Consider the following 17,004-nt stretch of genomic DNA (forward strand, 5'->3'; position numbering starts at 1 on the left):
TAAGCTAAAGTTATCTAATTCAGTTAATGTTGCCGATTGCGTTGTTCCTTAATCTTCAAATTGGATCCGGCTTATTATTTTTTGCAGACTGTTAGCGCAATTTTATAAAAGTAAGCTTGAATTTTCGATTATGTCAAATAGAATTTCCGATATATATTTACTACAAAGCGAAAGTATGTTTTGAAATCCGAAATCTGTTTATCAATTTCACGCTGCTCTGCGGCATAGGGGGGGCAGAAACGTCATTATTAGATTATGATAGATTAGAAAGATTATGTCAAATAGAATTTCCGATATATATTTACTAATATGTAATTTGTATCTACAAAGCGAAAGTATGTTTTGAGATCCGAAATCTGTTTATCAATTTCACGCGGTGGATTGGAAGTTGATCTGTCAGCACTATCCTTATCTTCAGGGCAGATGTTTTTATTTTATTTGGTTTATAATTCCATACTAAGTGTAGTATTTCATTCTGTCTTTGATATGATTTAAATCAAGTTCCTCGTCATTATAATTCGCTTCCGATAGTGAAGAAAGTGACCCAGAGGTTATTGAAAACGAAAACATTTCGATTGACAAATTAGTCGGTATTCTCAACACAGCAATTATAGGACTTGAACAGCGGAACTTTGTAACTAAACAAGAAATTATGTCTGTCTAATAGAATTAAAGAGGAAGTATTATCACATGAAACGAAGCAACTTACATTGAAGGAAATGTTTAATAAAGTAAACAAATAAATATTAAGCTTTTTCTTTTTGTAAATTTTGATACCCTTTAGATCATAATTGTTCTTTATTTCATAAATTACGGTTTCATATTTTTAATTTTGTAATTTCTGCATGCCATCTTACCAGATTTAAATTGATGATCTATAATACGGAAAAATCGATAATCCGGAATCGCCGAAGTCCCGACGAGTCCGGATTAACGACTTTTGACTGTATAATGATATCACATTATAGTTTCAGTATAAAATCGCTCCAGAAACAAAATATGCCATAAACGTGCAGTATATAACATCTTGTGCCACAAAGCCATGCCAATGTCGATGGCATGAAATCATCAAAATTGAAAAGGCAGCTTTAATCCAATCATCATTTGCACCTCAATAAACAAAATCCTATTTCAAATGACTGTTAAAATCCTCAAATAAAGAAATACAATATTTTGAGAACTGTCTTAGCAAAAAAATATTTACTCGAAGTCATACAATGTCTTATATCTGTTTGCTAAAAATAAAAAGCCAAATACTACTGGACACATTATCTTATTTTAAATACAGCAAAGCCATCACAGCTACCTGCCTAAGAGGAGGGATACCTTAGTGGAGGACTTTCTAACAGGAACTGGTTCATATTCAAATTACACACTGTTAGCAAAAAACTGGTTTAAAAAAAAAAAAAAAAAACCCTAACCATGCAGCAAGCTCTTGGGATCAAACCCAAACCAGGTCAAACTGCAAGTACTCAGAGGTCTAAACCACTAGCCATTGAAAAGGATTCTGCATTAATTGCTTGTGGTTAATATGATAAAGAATTTCTGAAAATTCCTCTGTCAAATCATTCCATCACAAGTAAAATTTCTAAAATTAGCAATAACAAATTCAAGCACCTTCAAATGGGCTTAGAGAAAGCCCAAATTTACAATTCATCTGGATGAAATAATTGACATTTCAAACATAGCTTAGCTGTTAGTATATGTCAGATACATTTGTAGAATCCAGTGAATGAATTTCTGTCTGTATACTGGAATAGCAGGAAACTACACAAGAGAAAGGTTCAAGTACCCTTTATTAAAACTCTTTAAAATTTACAATGCGTCAATTCGGCGCTAACAAACTTGGAGGAAAATTTTGTGAATCTTTTCCTGCATTTTCGTGCAAATTTTTGTAATTTATGAGAAAATAGCAGTGTACATGGATAAAGTCAAGAGTGTGCACAATGCCATTTTTGTGCAATTCTGGGATGTTTTTTTAAGTAAAAATAAGTCGACGTGTACATGGTTACCACATGCTCTTTTTACAAAACTACGTATAACACGTAGGGTTGCCGTAAGTAGAGTCGCCAAATTTGGCAATTTATGCGAATTTTGGCCTGGTTGCGTTAATACGTAAGTACCCTTTAAATTAATATTACACCAAGATTTTATTTGTTATGCAGCAAAATATAAGTACGTTGATCTCATTAAAGCATGAATTTCTTTCGTATATTTAAAGCAAATCCTAAAACTGCTTCTTTTGGTATATTGTTTAGTACCTGGGATAAAGAAAAAGGGATTATAAATGAAAATAGTTTACGAAGTGGCATCTGACAGCCTTTCCACAATCCTAGCAAGTATTCTAGATTCTTCTAGAAGAATTAGATTTTTACTTGATTTATTTATTTATTTTTGCTATAGGACCCTATTCACTAAATAGTTTTCTACAGAAAAATATATACACGGTGGGTATTAAAATAAGTGTTTTAGCCTTAGTTGTTATAAGAGTGTTCATATTTTCAGAGAAAATACTGTCAATGAAAGGATTTTGAAGTGTGCCATACTGCTCAATTTTTTTTTACTGAAATAACTACACACATTTCTTTTGATGCTTTCTATTACAAAACACATAATTTTACAGAAACAAATATGTCAAAATGTTAGCTTTTGGCTATGGGTAAAATTAAATTTGCTGTTATTACAACATACAATAGATTTTTTTTTTTCCAGAGTAAATACCATTAACAAAAATGTGTTGTTGCTTGGTCATTCACTGCTTGACTGCAAGTCTCTCATTTCATTTTGCTCACTGCAAGTCTCTCATTTCATTTTGCTTTTTCTGTGCTGGAACAATTAAAGTCAAGGATATATTTCTTATATCCTGGAAAGTTTTAGAAGGGACAAATGGGCTGATGACAAAAATATGTGTCTTTCACTTGAAGTATATGTCTAATACATGTATTTTTGCAAAGAAATATGGTACATCTTTTGATATAGTGGCAAGGATAGTGCATTTTTCATTTTTACAGCAAGTGCACCAACAGCCAAGCAGGATGACCCTAAGCTGGATAGTCGAATAGATAGTCGAATATAAACTGAAATCCTTCATCATGTGTCATCTAATATGAAGCCTGAAGGAATAGCAATTTGCCACTAACCAGATGTCTTTCATTCAGACAAAGTTCAGTATATATGCAGGTTTGTAATTCTCTTATACATGTTAAAGGTTGATCTTTGTTGAAGAGAAAAAAAATTCCATATATATTTGACAAGAAATAAATATTTCCTACAAAAAGACACTGCTTGACCAAGGAACAACTAATTTACACAAATTTTCATTCCTTACAGAAATCTCTTTCTTAACTGTATCAAAGGCAGTTGCAGAAGCATGTTGTTTTCTTATTCATGACTAACAGCAGTAATGCTTGAGAGAAAATATCATAAGTTTCTGAATTCCAGAAACTCATGTCTGCAAGACATCATCTGAGTGTGTATGATTGTTGTCGAGCCATTGGACAGCTTGAGGCAAAGTATTACTCAATTTCTCGCAGCCATATTAGGTGCATAAAGAATATTTATAGTTAAAGAAGGCTGCTATGAGGAAACATGTTGAAAGCCTTAGGAAAGCCACCACACTTGCAGAAGATAGATATGTCAGTCTAGTGGGAATTAGGATAAAAAATGCTATGGTTATAGGAGGTGAAGGGTGCCCCTTGGGTTATCGCTAAGGTACTGTTTCATTTATCGCTAAGTTGTTTAATTTATGGTAACCTGAGAAGTTAAATGCTATGAAAACGCTATTATGGCATAATTGGTTGCATGATTGTAGTGAATTTGATAAGTGGGACGGATTTTGGATAGTTTACGCGGTAAAATGGCTGAATGCTGTAAGATTAATGTGCCAATGCCAGTATGCAGATTCTAGTTCAGATAATATTTGGAAGTTTTTGGATGTTGTTAAGGAATTTTGTTTGACTGAAGACAGAGAAATTTGTAAATAAGGTAAGTGGATATTTCCTTTCAGTAGTGCTAAGATGATTTTCCTTTTTTATGTTACTCCATTGTTTGATATAAAATGTATTTTACTGACATTATATATTATTTGTTGGCTGCTCCTTTGACTTTTTAAGTGAAAATAGATCGATGTGTACATGGACAAAGTCAAGGGAGATCGCACTGTCAAGTTTGTGCAATTCCATGATTTTTTTTTTTTTTTTTTTTTTTTAACATAGGTTGATGTGTTCATGGAAACAGAGTGTGTGCAATTCTTTGACTTGTTATTTTGGATTTGTTTGGCAGCAATTTTTGGAGCAAAAATCGCCCTACACAAAGCTAAAATAACAAGTCACAAACTTGCACAGTGTCCATGTACCACCAAAAATCGCCAATTATCGCCAAGGGGCACCCATAAATATATTTTTACCAATGCTACTGCTTCTCAGACAGACATAAACCTTATCAATATTATCGAGATTCACATATTTTCATTTCTCAGCAATTAAATAATGTTGGAATGAAGTATATTTTAAATACATTGCACATAACAACATGACATTATCTTATGATTAAGGACATAATCATAAGATAATATCATGTTGGCATAAGGAGCATGTTTGCTGAATCAGCAAAAGCAGTCAAGAATGTATTGTATTGTATTTTGATTTTAAAAAGCAAATTTTGTAATACTATTACTCAGGAAAAAATGCAAAAACATGACATCATATAAATTTTTATATGCATATTTTATTCATTATATAAGCAACAAAATATCTCAGTAAAAAAATCATTCACGTCTACTCTTTACAGTATATTCGTTAGCAAATGACAACATATGAAATAGCATAAATATTTATAATTACATAAAATGGAACTTTGTATTTTATCCATATCAGCATCAATTTATGAGTGTAACTATTAAGTATGATAAATCAATCACTTATAATACAGTCAAAAGTCGTTAATTCGGACACCCGTAATCAGGAATGATCTATAATCCGGACCTCAAAGCTAAAAACTTTCTGCGCATGCGCCGCGTTGGCACATGCGCACAGGCGTTTTACGCGTGCGCGTAAGACCTTGACTATTGCGCATATGCGTGTGCGCAAGTGCAGAATACGTTTTCGCGCGCGCGTTTAATGTATAACGGACGGTATAAACTAAAATTATCTAATTATCTATTTCAGTTAATGTTGATAATTGCGTTGTTCCTTAATCTTCGAATTGGATCCGGCTTATTATTTTTTGCAGACTGTAAGAGCAATTTTCTAAAAGTAAGCTTGAACTTTCGATTATGTCAAATAGAATTTCCGATGCTGGAGCTCCCAAAGGATCTAGAAAACGAAAGTATGTTTCGATGTCCATCAAACAAAAAACGAATTGCTACAAAAATGAATAAAAGCATATCCTTTGTTTATCTAACCGTTCCAAAATCTGTTTATCAATTTCACGCTGCTCTGCGCGGGGACGTCGCGGCGCGCAATGAACTGGAAGTTGATCTGTCAACACTATCGTTATCTTCAGGGCAGATGTTTTTATTTTATTGTGCTTATAATTCCTTACTAAATGTAGTATTTAATTTCGATGTACTCCGTCTTTGATATGATTTAAATCAAATTCCTCGTCATTATAAATATCACGAATACAAATCAAAGAGTTTTCTGGTTGCAATTTTCTAATTTCGGCTATGCGTAAGGTATGCTTTACGCATCCGCGCGTTGAAAGAAATGTTTAATAAAGTAAACAAATAAATATTAGGCTTCTTTTTTGGTAAATTTTGATACCCTTTAGATCATAATTGCTCATTATTTTATAAATTACGGTTTCATATTTTTAATTTTATAATTTCTGCATGCCATCTTACCAGATTTAAACTGATGATCTATAATCCGGAATCGCCGAAGTCCCGACGAGTCCGGATTAAAGACTTTTGACTGTATTCTGAACTTTGTTTTGTAAATTATAATACATATGTAGATGCTAATGTAAATATTTACAGCTGCCTCTCTTTGGTACTGTTCTGTTACTGTATTACAATGAAATTAATTTAAGCGCACCTTCATTTTATGCATATAAATAGTCACTTAATATTGATAAAGTTCTTATAAAAATAATGAAATGAATAATTAACAATGAGACATTTGCATTTTTGCAGTTTCCTTTATCTTGCAGATTACACTAAATAATTAAGTGCTGTTGAACATAGGCTACAAAGTTCAAAATCTAGACTTCCTATTTCTGAATCAACAACTGTTTTATGCCAACCTTTTTCTAAGAAATTTTTGGCTCATCTTTGGAATATGGTAACAGGTAGTTTGGCGACATTTTGGAGGCGATAAAGGTTACTACCTAAGACTTTGGTAATAATGTGAGAAGCACTCAGTTCCGATTACGCATTATTTTGTATGAGGGAAATGAGAGATCATGAGATATGTCATGTGACATTAAGGGACGAATTACAGTTCTTTAATCGGAAAAGCGGGTAAATTTGGAAAAATTATTTTGTATTAAGCTTCATTGTGTGAAATAGTGTCGATTAATTTTCGGATTGCATGGCGCTATGTAAAGTGAATTCTAAATTTTTAATACGTAATAATTAATAATAAATTGACTACTGGATTTCGGATTTAGAAATTAGCAGTAGTACTGTAGGGAAATTAGTAGTAACTCTTTCTATAGGGAAGTGTGCGTGCCACGTGATGAAGATTCTGAAGAAGATTAGGTAAGTTAGTATTTTTAATCATTTGAGGATATTATTTCTATGCATTGTTCTAAATGTAAGGAATAAATAAATTAATATGATATTATTGGAAAATTGTTACTAGCTATGATTTAGTTTAAAGTAAGTAGGATTGTAATCTAATTTTTATTAATTTAATGTATGTGCTTATTTATATTTTAAGTAGTGTTTTTTAATTTAATTATATTTTAATTTAATGATCGTGATTTTGCGAGTTATATGTTTGTAGTATTTTGGAATACGTTTGAGTAGAATACGTTGAGTATTTTCATGCATTTTTGTGAAATTTTTCTAATTTATGAGAAAAAAGCAGTGAACGTGGATATAGCGAAGAGTGTGCGCAATGCCATTTTTCTGCAATTCTGGGATGTTTTTTTAAGTAAAAATAAGACGACGTGTACATGGTTTAGTTATATTTTAATTAAATGATAGTTATTTTGTGAATTTTATGTTTGTAGCAATTTGGTATACGTATCAGTTGAAATAAACGTGCATGGAAATAATTTAAATATTTGTAACTATTTTTAATGTTTGCGGTAAAAATTTGTTGGTGACGTTTAAAATATAATAGATAATTTAGAGGTAAAAGTTTTTGGATATTTTATTTATTTTATACGTGGAAATGTTCATCCTTGGAAAGGGTATATACTTTTCCACTATCAAGTAATTTCATATATGTGCTTTTTACCGAGTTTAAAGATTCAGAAAATTTTCCTGCATTTTCGTGCAAATTTTTGTAATTTATGAGAAAATAGCAGTGTAGATGGATAAAGTGTGTGCATTGCCATTTTTGTGGAATTCTGGGATGTTTTTTTAAGTAAAAATAAGTCGACATGTAAATGGTTTATGTGTATATGCTATTCTGAAAAACGCGCAAGGAGTTTGCGATCGTGCACTTTTTTCCAATTTTGCAGTTAATATTTGTCATGATTAAGCAGTTTTGTTACATAAAATTTCTAGCATAAGTGTAATTCAGATAGTAGATTGTTGGAAAAAGTGTTGAGTAAATAAAAAGAAAAGAAATATGCCTTTACTTCATGAAGACAAAATGGCGGCGAAAAAAAAAAGTAGAGAGTTGCTGTAGCAGAGTTGGTTGCCAAATTTTCACCAAAAAATCGCCAAGTTACCATAATCCAAAGATCAACCAAATTTTTTTTATAAAACATGCGACAGTCTTTTCTAATTTCACATTGGCACTGATGCCAAGCTGGGCCACCATTAATCATTATTTTTTGCTTTCATTACCGCACGACTATCAACGCATGGCAGCTTGAGTAATGGCACTACAGTGATGTCTAAACAATTTCTTTTTATTTTTAATATTAGTATAACTGAAGACATAAGTGTATGGTAACCTTTATGTTGACATGACAGACTTCAGCTAACTCCATTTAGATGTGTTAAATATATTGACGAGGATAAATATATCAGAAATTTCCTTCCATATGCAAAAAGTAGATTTTATAACGGATACTTATAAGGCCAAAAGATTATATTCAGTACTGTTTTCACTGAGAATAACTGATTTGTTATTTAAATTAGCCCAGGATTGGCGCCACAGCTGGTCTGCCGCACTGGGTAAAATTTAACGAAGGCAAAATTTTCAGAATTCAGGGAGGCGCAATTAGAATTTTGGACCTGCCGAGATTGCACCATGGCATAGGATAAGCTTCATGTATATATAGAAATACATTTGTTTGGGACTCGGATAACGCTTAAGCATATGTGGGAAAAGTTGTAAGTATAATAAATAACTAATACAACTCAAGCTTAACTTCATGACGTGTGGCATAAGCAAGATGAAATTTAGTTGAATATGTCTTTAGTTGTTAATCTCACAACACATCAACAATAGTGTAGTTGTTTAGTTGTTAATATCACAATACATCAGCAATAATACTAGATATTATATGATGACTGCTGCAAATTTAAAGGTGTTCAGATACCACAAACAAAAAGTGAAATTTTCCAATTAATGGAATTTTTACAGAAATACGGAGAAGTGTTAATAAATGAAGATGATATAATACAAGTTTTTCGTAGCAAAGACAGTGCCAGACACAGAATCTCTAGTATGGTTCTAAATTTAGAAAATATTGCTACTGATAGCGAAGAAAGTGACACGTTGCAGAGAACGAAAAATTTTTGACTGTGGTGTGAATTTTACTCATATACTCCAACCTGCAGCAGAACTTGTCAGTAGTCAATGTGCGAACCAGGGCTGTGGAGTCGGGCAGATTTTGGGGTAAAAGGAGTCGGAGCTGGAGTAGCTAAAAATAGGTCGACCTCAGACTCCAGTTTTCGTTGGACAGTTTGAATTTCAAATGAAATTAAAATGATTGGAAAAAAATAATGACAAGCTGAGTTATTATTTTTATTTATGAACTGCATACATTAATAAAAGTTATTTTCTATTTTATTCAAATATTAATAAATAAATATAAGGGAGGAGGATGGATGTGATATTTGCCATTAGTCCTTAAACTGATTCATTTAGTTACAAATCTCACTGATAAATTTAGGTAAACAGCAATAGCAGCAACAACTCCTAAAATTGATGCCATTCTTAGGAAGCGAGCAGGAAAAGGAGCAATTATAGATGAAGCAATGCGAGAAGGAAATACATATTTCATGATAATGAGGTTTTTAGAACTTTTTTAGGAGATGCAGATAACCCTAATGTTTCATTAAAAGAAAGACTGTGAAATGACCTTGCAGAATTGGAAACTTCTTTCTATACCGTACATAGCCATCAAAACGCTGCAATCTGAAGAATTTACAGGAGGCGAGAATGAGATGTTTGTTCTTTCTGAAATGGAGGGTTTATTGCAGAAGGAATCATTTCTTCAATGAAAAAAAGAGAAACTAGTTTGCTAGACAATGAGATCGTGCTGGGTTCAATATATGTAGATCCGAAACACCAAATTTTCTTGGATGACGAACAATTTAAAAGGCAAAGAAAGTCATCTATGAACTTTCGTTAAGAATGAAATTATTCTCAGAACAATTGGAGAATTCGAATCAAGACAGTCAAACTGCAGACATTGCAATTGAGTCTCTATCATCCTTTTCCATTGATGAATTAGATTTTGAGAAATATCTTTGGATGATATTGAAAAGGCTAAGGCAAAGCGAATGAAAATAAAAAAAAAAAAAAAAAGAGCCTTTAGATAAAAATGAAAAAATACAAACAAGATTTCTACAGGGCCTTTGAAGAAATAGAGAAATATGATTGCGCTTGCAAGACACCTCTTTTAGAACTTATAAAAATCTATCTTGAAAAATTAAAAGAAGTAGCCCTAACAGCAACAGCTCTTCCTCCTACTCAAGTTAGTGTGGAAAGACTCTTCTCAGCTCTGAAGTTTATCAAATCAGATCTATGACCCTCCAACAAAGAAAATCTTGCCGAAGCTATACTGTTTCTTAGAAATAACTAATGACAGTTTTTCCATTTCATAATAAATGCTAATTAAAGTAAATACAGTCAAATACCCAAAATCTGCCAACCTGAAATCTGCATTGCCTCTCAAAATATAAACATTTAGATTAAAGGTTCAGGAAACCGCAACATGGAGTACAAAATATCGAAGAAAAAATATTTACTGGATAATGACGTCATAAATACCGAATAATAATGAGTCATAACAGAAATATCAAATTATTCACATCATGATAAGAGTTTTTTTTTTCATCCAATCTGCATCAATATAAAAAAGCAGACGATTAACTCAACTCTTTTTTTAAGTTCACGCTTCACATTGTTGTACTTTCTGAGCTTTGTTATTTCACGGGATTGTTTACTGATGTCATTTTTTTTTTAATCCTGATATTTTGTGGATAAATTAAGAATATTCTTAATTTCAGCGCTTTTTAACTACGCAGGATATTTTTTACTCGTATTTTTGCGAATTTATGTGGCGATGTCGATATACGGATTCGAGTTCAGATAATTTTTGGAAGTTTTTGGATGCTGTTAAGGAGTTTTGTGTGCCACAGACTGAAGACGAAGGAACTTCTAAATAGGGTAAGTGAATATTTGTTTTTGGTAGTGCTTAAATGTATAACATGTTTTTCCTTTTTTATGTTATTTTATTGTTTGGTTTAAAATGTATTTTATTGAGATTATGTATTTTTTGTTTGCCTATATTGTATAATTGGGTGCTCCTTTGACATTTTAAGTGAAAATATATCGATGTGTACATAGACAAAGTAAAGGGAGTGCGCAATGCAAGTTTGTGCAATTCTGGGAATTTTTTTTAAGTGAAAATAGGTCGACGTGTACATAGATAAAGTTAAAAGAGTGCGCAATGCCATTTTTGTGCAATTCGGCGATTTTTTTTTTAAGTGAAAATAGGTCGACGTGTACATGGATAAAGTCAAAGGAGTGCACAATGCCATTTTTGTGCAATTCGAGGATTTTTTTTTAAAGTGAAAATAAGTTGATGTGTACATAGATACCATATTTGTGCAATTGTTTGTCTCGTTATTTTGGCTTTGTTTAGCGGCGATTTTTGGGCCAAAAATCACCGCTTCGCAAGCCAAAATAACGAGTCAAAAACATTGCACAAAATCGGTATCCATGTACCACCAAAAATCGCTAAGTTTTGCCAAGGGGTACCCTAAATTATACTTTTACCGGGAAAGCCAAGCAAAGGTGAGATTTTCTGCCATTGCTCTTAAAATTACATCCTTAATCATTTTCATTAATCATTTCTTAACATTTTTTTCTTTTAAAATCGTGTATAATAGTCATAATTGAACCATTTTTGAAAAACGGAGTTTCGTCGAAAATCTCAATGGTAATCATTTTTCAAACCAAAGCTTTGGCACCAAAAAACATTTCGCCAAACATTGAAGGTTGACTATACTGAAGCTGTTCCAAAAAAAGAAATCAGAAAAGTGTAAACTGAATTTTACAGAAAAAAAAAACTGATACACATTTAAATATACAGAAACAATTATACAGGATATAGTTATCATGAAAAAGGAGATGTTTCCTTAACCGGCACTTGGTGAAATTTCGAATTTGTTTACATCGGAACAGAGCGTACTTGCGCCAGAATATGGCAACCCTGATAATCGTTGCAACCCACACAGGGAATTTTCCTGAAGGAGGAAAAGGGAAACATATCTGAAGGAACAGGGATGAGTAGCGTTCAGGATGGCACCATAAATTCGGCAAGTTCATATTTTCCATGTTTGGTAGGTCAGAGTTGTTTTCCCTCTCCGATTTCCCTCGGACAGGAAAAACAATTTTGGCCGCCATCTTGGATTACAAAAACGCACCAGTGAAATCCAAGATGGCGGCCAAAAAATAGCCAAGGGACGGTTACGGAAAATTTCCCGAATTACCCACTGCTTGGCACATTTTTAAGAATTACACATACTCGGTATCCATGTACACGTCGACCTATTTTCACTTAAAAAGACATCCAGAATTGCACAAAAATGGCATTGCGCACACTCTTGATTTTATCCATGTACACATCAACCTATTTTCACTTAAAAAGTCAAAGAAAATTGACAAAAATCCAATTCTTCTAACTCTTGTAAAAAGGGTCAACGAAATAAGTAGCTGATTCTGCACTTAGCCCATTTTTGCTCAGTACTTACGAAACTTCCATACTTTCCGAAGGACCTAGCTGAAAAGCTACCAAGTATGGCATTTATTAACTTATGGTAAAGTGCACAATCACCCACTTATATGCCGCATATGGATGTGTACATGGAGAAAATCAAGGGAGTACGGAATGCCAAGTTTGTGCAATTCTCTGAAGTTTTTTTTAAGTGAAAATAGGTCAATGTGTACATGGATACCGAGTTTGTGCAATTCTCCGACTTGTTATTTTCAAGTTGGCAATTTTGAGAAACATGTGACACAGTGTGTGATTCTACACTTTCCCCTTAAATATTTTTTTAATTAAAATATGTGCTTTATTGTACTTGTTATTTTATTTTTCAGAGCCAAAACATTCCTAAGTTTCCAAAATAGAAAATAAAATTCATCTTATAATATGATAGCAGAAAATACATATGAATTATTTTAACTTTCATTCACTAATACATGAAAAAAAAAATGAAAGTTTTCAAAATAAATATCGGTGCTACTTTGGTAGACGGTTGCACAGATTTCGGCGATTTGCCTTTTGGCGAGTAATACAACTTATGGTAACCCATTGCTGGATAAGTTATTTATGGTAACCGATACTTTGTTGTCATTTTATTAGAAAAATAATGTGTTTTATTATGCATAACTTCTGTGTTTTAAATATTATTTATGGCTTCTTAATATTAAAAATCAATTTAATTTTACATTTTTATTTGAAATAAAAATTTTGTTGTTTATAATATTTTATATAATTTTATGTTGTGGATGATGTAATCAATGACGTCCCCTTACTTAAAAAGTAATTAGTTTTATTAATATCTATAAATTTAATCTAATGTTCTAAACATTATTTATGGCTGTTAAATATTAAAATAAAATTTAATTTTGCATTTGTTTTAAAAATGATTTTATTATGAATGATTATTTAAATAATTTTAATTCTATGCGTGATGTAATCAGCTCCCCGATTGGTTACTGAATATTTGTGCATTACCGTGCCATTTTAAAATTTTATTATTCATCTCTTCGAATTCCTCGGATTCCAAATGGAATGGATATCTCCGTTTCGAAGACGAATGTTGTTATTGGTAATTACCAAGAATTATTGGTATTGGAATAAAAAAAATTGCCCTTTGAGACTTTATTTTGGCCAACCTGTCTTTCCTAATCAAAGATTTATTTATAAATTGTTAATAGCGTCAGAGGAAATTTTGGAGGAAACCTCGCTAATTGCTTATTCAATGAAGTGCGAGATATTTAAATAACAGATGAAGATGGTTAAAAGATCTGATTCAAATATGATTTCGATTTTTTTTTTGTAGTACTTATCAATAAACAAGAGTTTAAATTACTCAAAAAAATGTAAGTACATATTTTTCTTTTATTTTATAATTGTATACTTCAATTTTTGTTAAAAAAATTAATACACTATTTTCAAAAATTGCTGAGATAATTATTGTCACATATGTTTTAATGTTAATTATATTTTATATAACGTATTTTAAAGTATTTGAATTTAATAATATTCTAATTCTTTTAAATGTTGGTAGGATGGTTTTTTAATTCGATATTCAATTTCAGTAATATTTTAATCTAATTAAACATTGGCACAATGTTTTTATAGCAGTGTTTTTATTCTCTTTTTTACTATATGAAAGTAATAATAGCCTTACTTTAGTACTTTATACTCATAGTAAATGTACTTATTTACACTTGCCTGCCTTCTTAAAAAAAGACATTTTCAACAAAAAATTAATCCATTACTTTTAACGATATTTATTTTATTTATTTTTTTTTTAAGTTTCGAATATTTTACTATGCGTAAAAACAGCGTTTTCAAGATGGCTGACGATCGTAAAAATCGCGCCAACGTAAATCGCCACAAATCCGTGCAACCGTCTACCAAAGTAGCACAAATATCTATTATGCATAGACCTCCTACCTGCGGAGAAATGATGTTCCCAAATTTCTTCGTATATGCACTACAAACTTGAGATTGTTCAAGTTAGTACGGCCAGGATTTAACTGAAAATGTCAGAGATTTTATTTCGCCTTTTTAAGATTGCTATGGAACACGGCACCAATTCTGTAAATTTTATACACCAACAAATTTGATACTGGAACTGAATAGGCATGGTCTCCAGTACATGTTCACGATGAGTGGAAAATCTAATACATTTTTCCTGACAGACACCAAGAACGGCAATTTTATCTGTAATGGCACAACTGTAATTCGTATCTGTATGAAATTCAGACACACTTAAGTTAAACACAAAACACATGTAACTTATAGCATGCATTTGGATTACAATTTCAATTTTTAAACTTGGTTTATCATTTAATTTTCATCAAATGAAAATTTCTGTTTCTTCTACAGGTTCACCAGTATGTTTCATGCTATTCCGATTTGCCTATCTAAATTCTAAGACTTTTGCTGTACCTAAAATCTATCAACAGGTGAGAAAAATCTAGACATAACCTCAAATGAGATTTCCTACCTGCACAAACAAATGTTTGCTGCAAAAGTAAGTGAAAGTTGTTTCTAACATATGTTCAAAACACTGGAGGCTTTTCTTCTGTGTAGATAGGACATACATTTTCTTTATCGCTCTACTAAATGGCTTGTTACATATGTTAACTCATAACATTATCCTCTTATGTTTATATCCATATTTAAATCCTGTTTATGAAAACAAATGAATATTTACGTACCACATACAAATTTTGCCTACTGCGTGATATGCATATGGTTGTTTAAATGCGCTTTTTGATTAAGACTTCTTACATACTTCACAAATGCGAGGTTTCTTTCCTGTGTGAATACGCACAAGCATGTTTAAATTAGGTTTTTTATTAAAGAATTTCTTACATGCTTCACCTGTTTAAGGTTTCTCTCTTGTGTGAATACGCATATGCATGTTTAAATGACCTTTTCGATTAAATGATTTCTTACATACTTCACACATATAACATTGCTCTCCTGTGTGAATATGCATATGCCTCTTTAAATCAGCTTTTAGACTGAATGATTTCTTACATACTTCACACATGTAAGGTTTCTCACCTGTGTGAATAAGCATATGCCTATTTAAACTGCCGTTTACACTAAAAGTCTTCTTACATACTTCACAAATGTGAGATTTCTTTCCTGTGTGAATACGCATATGCATGTTTAAATTAGGTTTTTGATTAAATGATTTCTTACATATTTCACACATATAAGGTTTCTCACCTGTGTGAATATGCATGTGCTTATTTAAAATATCCTTTTTACTAAACTTTTTTTTACATACTTCACACATATAAGGTTTCTCTCCTGTGTAAATACGCATATGCATGTTTAAATGAACTTTTTGTTTAAATGATTTCTTACATACTTCACACATATAAGGTTTCTCTCCTGTGTGAATACGCATATGCATGTTTAAATTCGCCTTTGCACTAAATGTTTTCTTGCATACTTCACACATGTGAGGTTTCTCTCCTGTGTGAATATGCATTTGCATATTTCAATGAGTTTTTTGATTAAATGATTTCTTATATATGCTTATATATTTTACACATGTAAGTTTATTTCCTATGTGAATAAGCATATATTTTAATGAGCTTTTTGCTTAAATGACTTTAAATGATTTTTGATTGATTTAAATGAATAGATAGTTCACACCTCGTTGCTTCTCGTGTGAATAAGCATATGCTTGTTTAAACTTTTGCTTGAATGACTGATTACATTCCTCACAGATATGAAATTTCTTATCTATACGGGTATCCATAAGCTATTATGACATACTTTTTCTTTTAAAAGATAGGTTGCATACACCTAGACACAAAGGTTCTTTCTGATAATAAGAACTACAAACTTGTTACATAAATCAGGATCATGTGTTTGCTCTGCATGGATGCAAAACAGGATAGGTAACTGAATTCCGCCCCAAATAACTTCTGGAAATTGCACAATTATTTTCATTGGCTATTTATTTCACACAATTATTTATTTCTTGGGTTCATTTCCAGGCACACTTCAGTAAAGATCAATTTGTTACATTACACGGAAGCACGATTTTTCGCTCAAGAATATTTACATAATTAGGTGTTTATTTACGCAATTCATTATATATGCTTCATTATTACACTAAGTTTTAATTCTAGATTTTTTAGTTAGTGCTAAACAGTTGTTTATAAATGCTAATTAATTTTCACATTTCACGGCATTTCGAAGTGCACATTCCACATTGCGAAGTGTAGGACTAGAGAAAAACAAAACTTCATTTTTGTTTGCAACACATACAGCTCACTCATTACTTCATAAGTCAGACAGACACATAGAAAAAATAAAATTTCCTTCCTCGCTTCGTTCTCTAGAAATACTTTCCATCTTCATGTTAACGATAATTTTCCGAGTTGTATGCGTCTTGCCATTTAGCCGAAAGGCGTTGCATAAAATCTGAGGTAATTTATGCACTATAAAGAACAAATTTCTTTAAACAATTTTATTAATAAGTAAATGGGATTGTAGTAAATATCACGTTGGCTTTTGAAAAGGAATGCTTATCTTTCGAAAAGTCTTTCTTGTTGCCATCTTACGAAAATTCAAACGTACGGAAAATAAAGATAAGATGAAGAGGAAACATAGAGAACACTATATGCTCCTTTCCTTAAATAGATAGGAAACCTGCGG

Source organism: Stegodyphus dumicola, chromosome 11 (assembly GCF_044657685.1).
Source record: "Stegodyphus dumicola isolate Sdum_Otavi_A_Nest chromosome 11, ASM4465768v1".
In the NCBI taxonomy this organism is placed as follows: Eukaryota; Metazoa; Arthropoda; class Arachnida; order Araneae; family Eresidae; genus Stegodyphus; species Stegodyphus dumicola.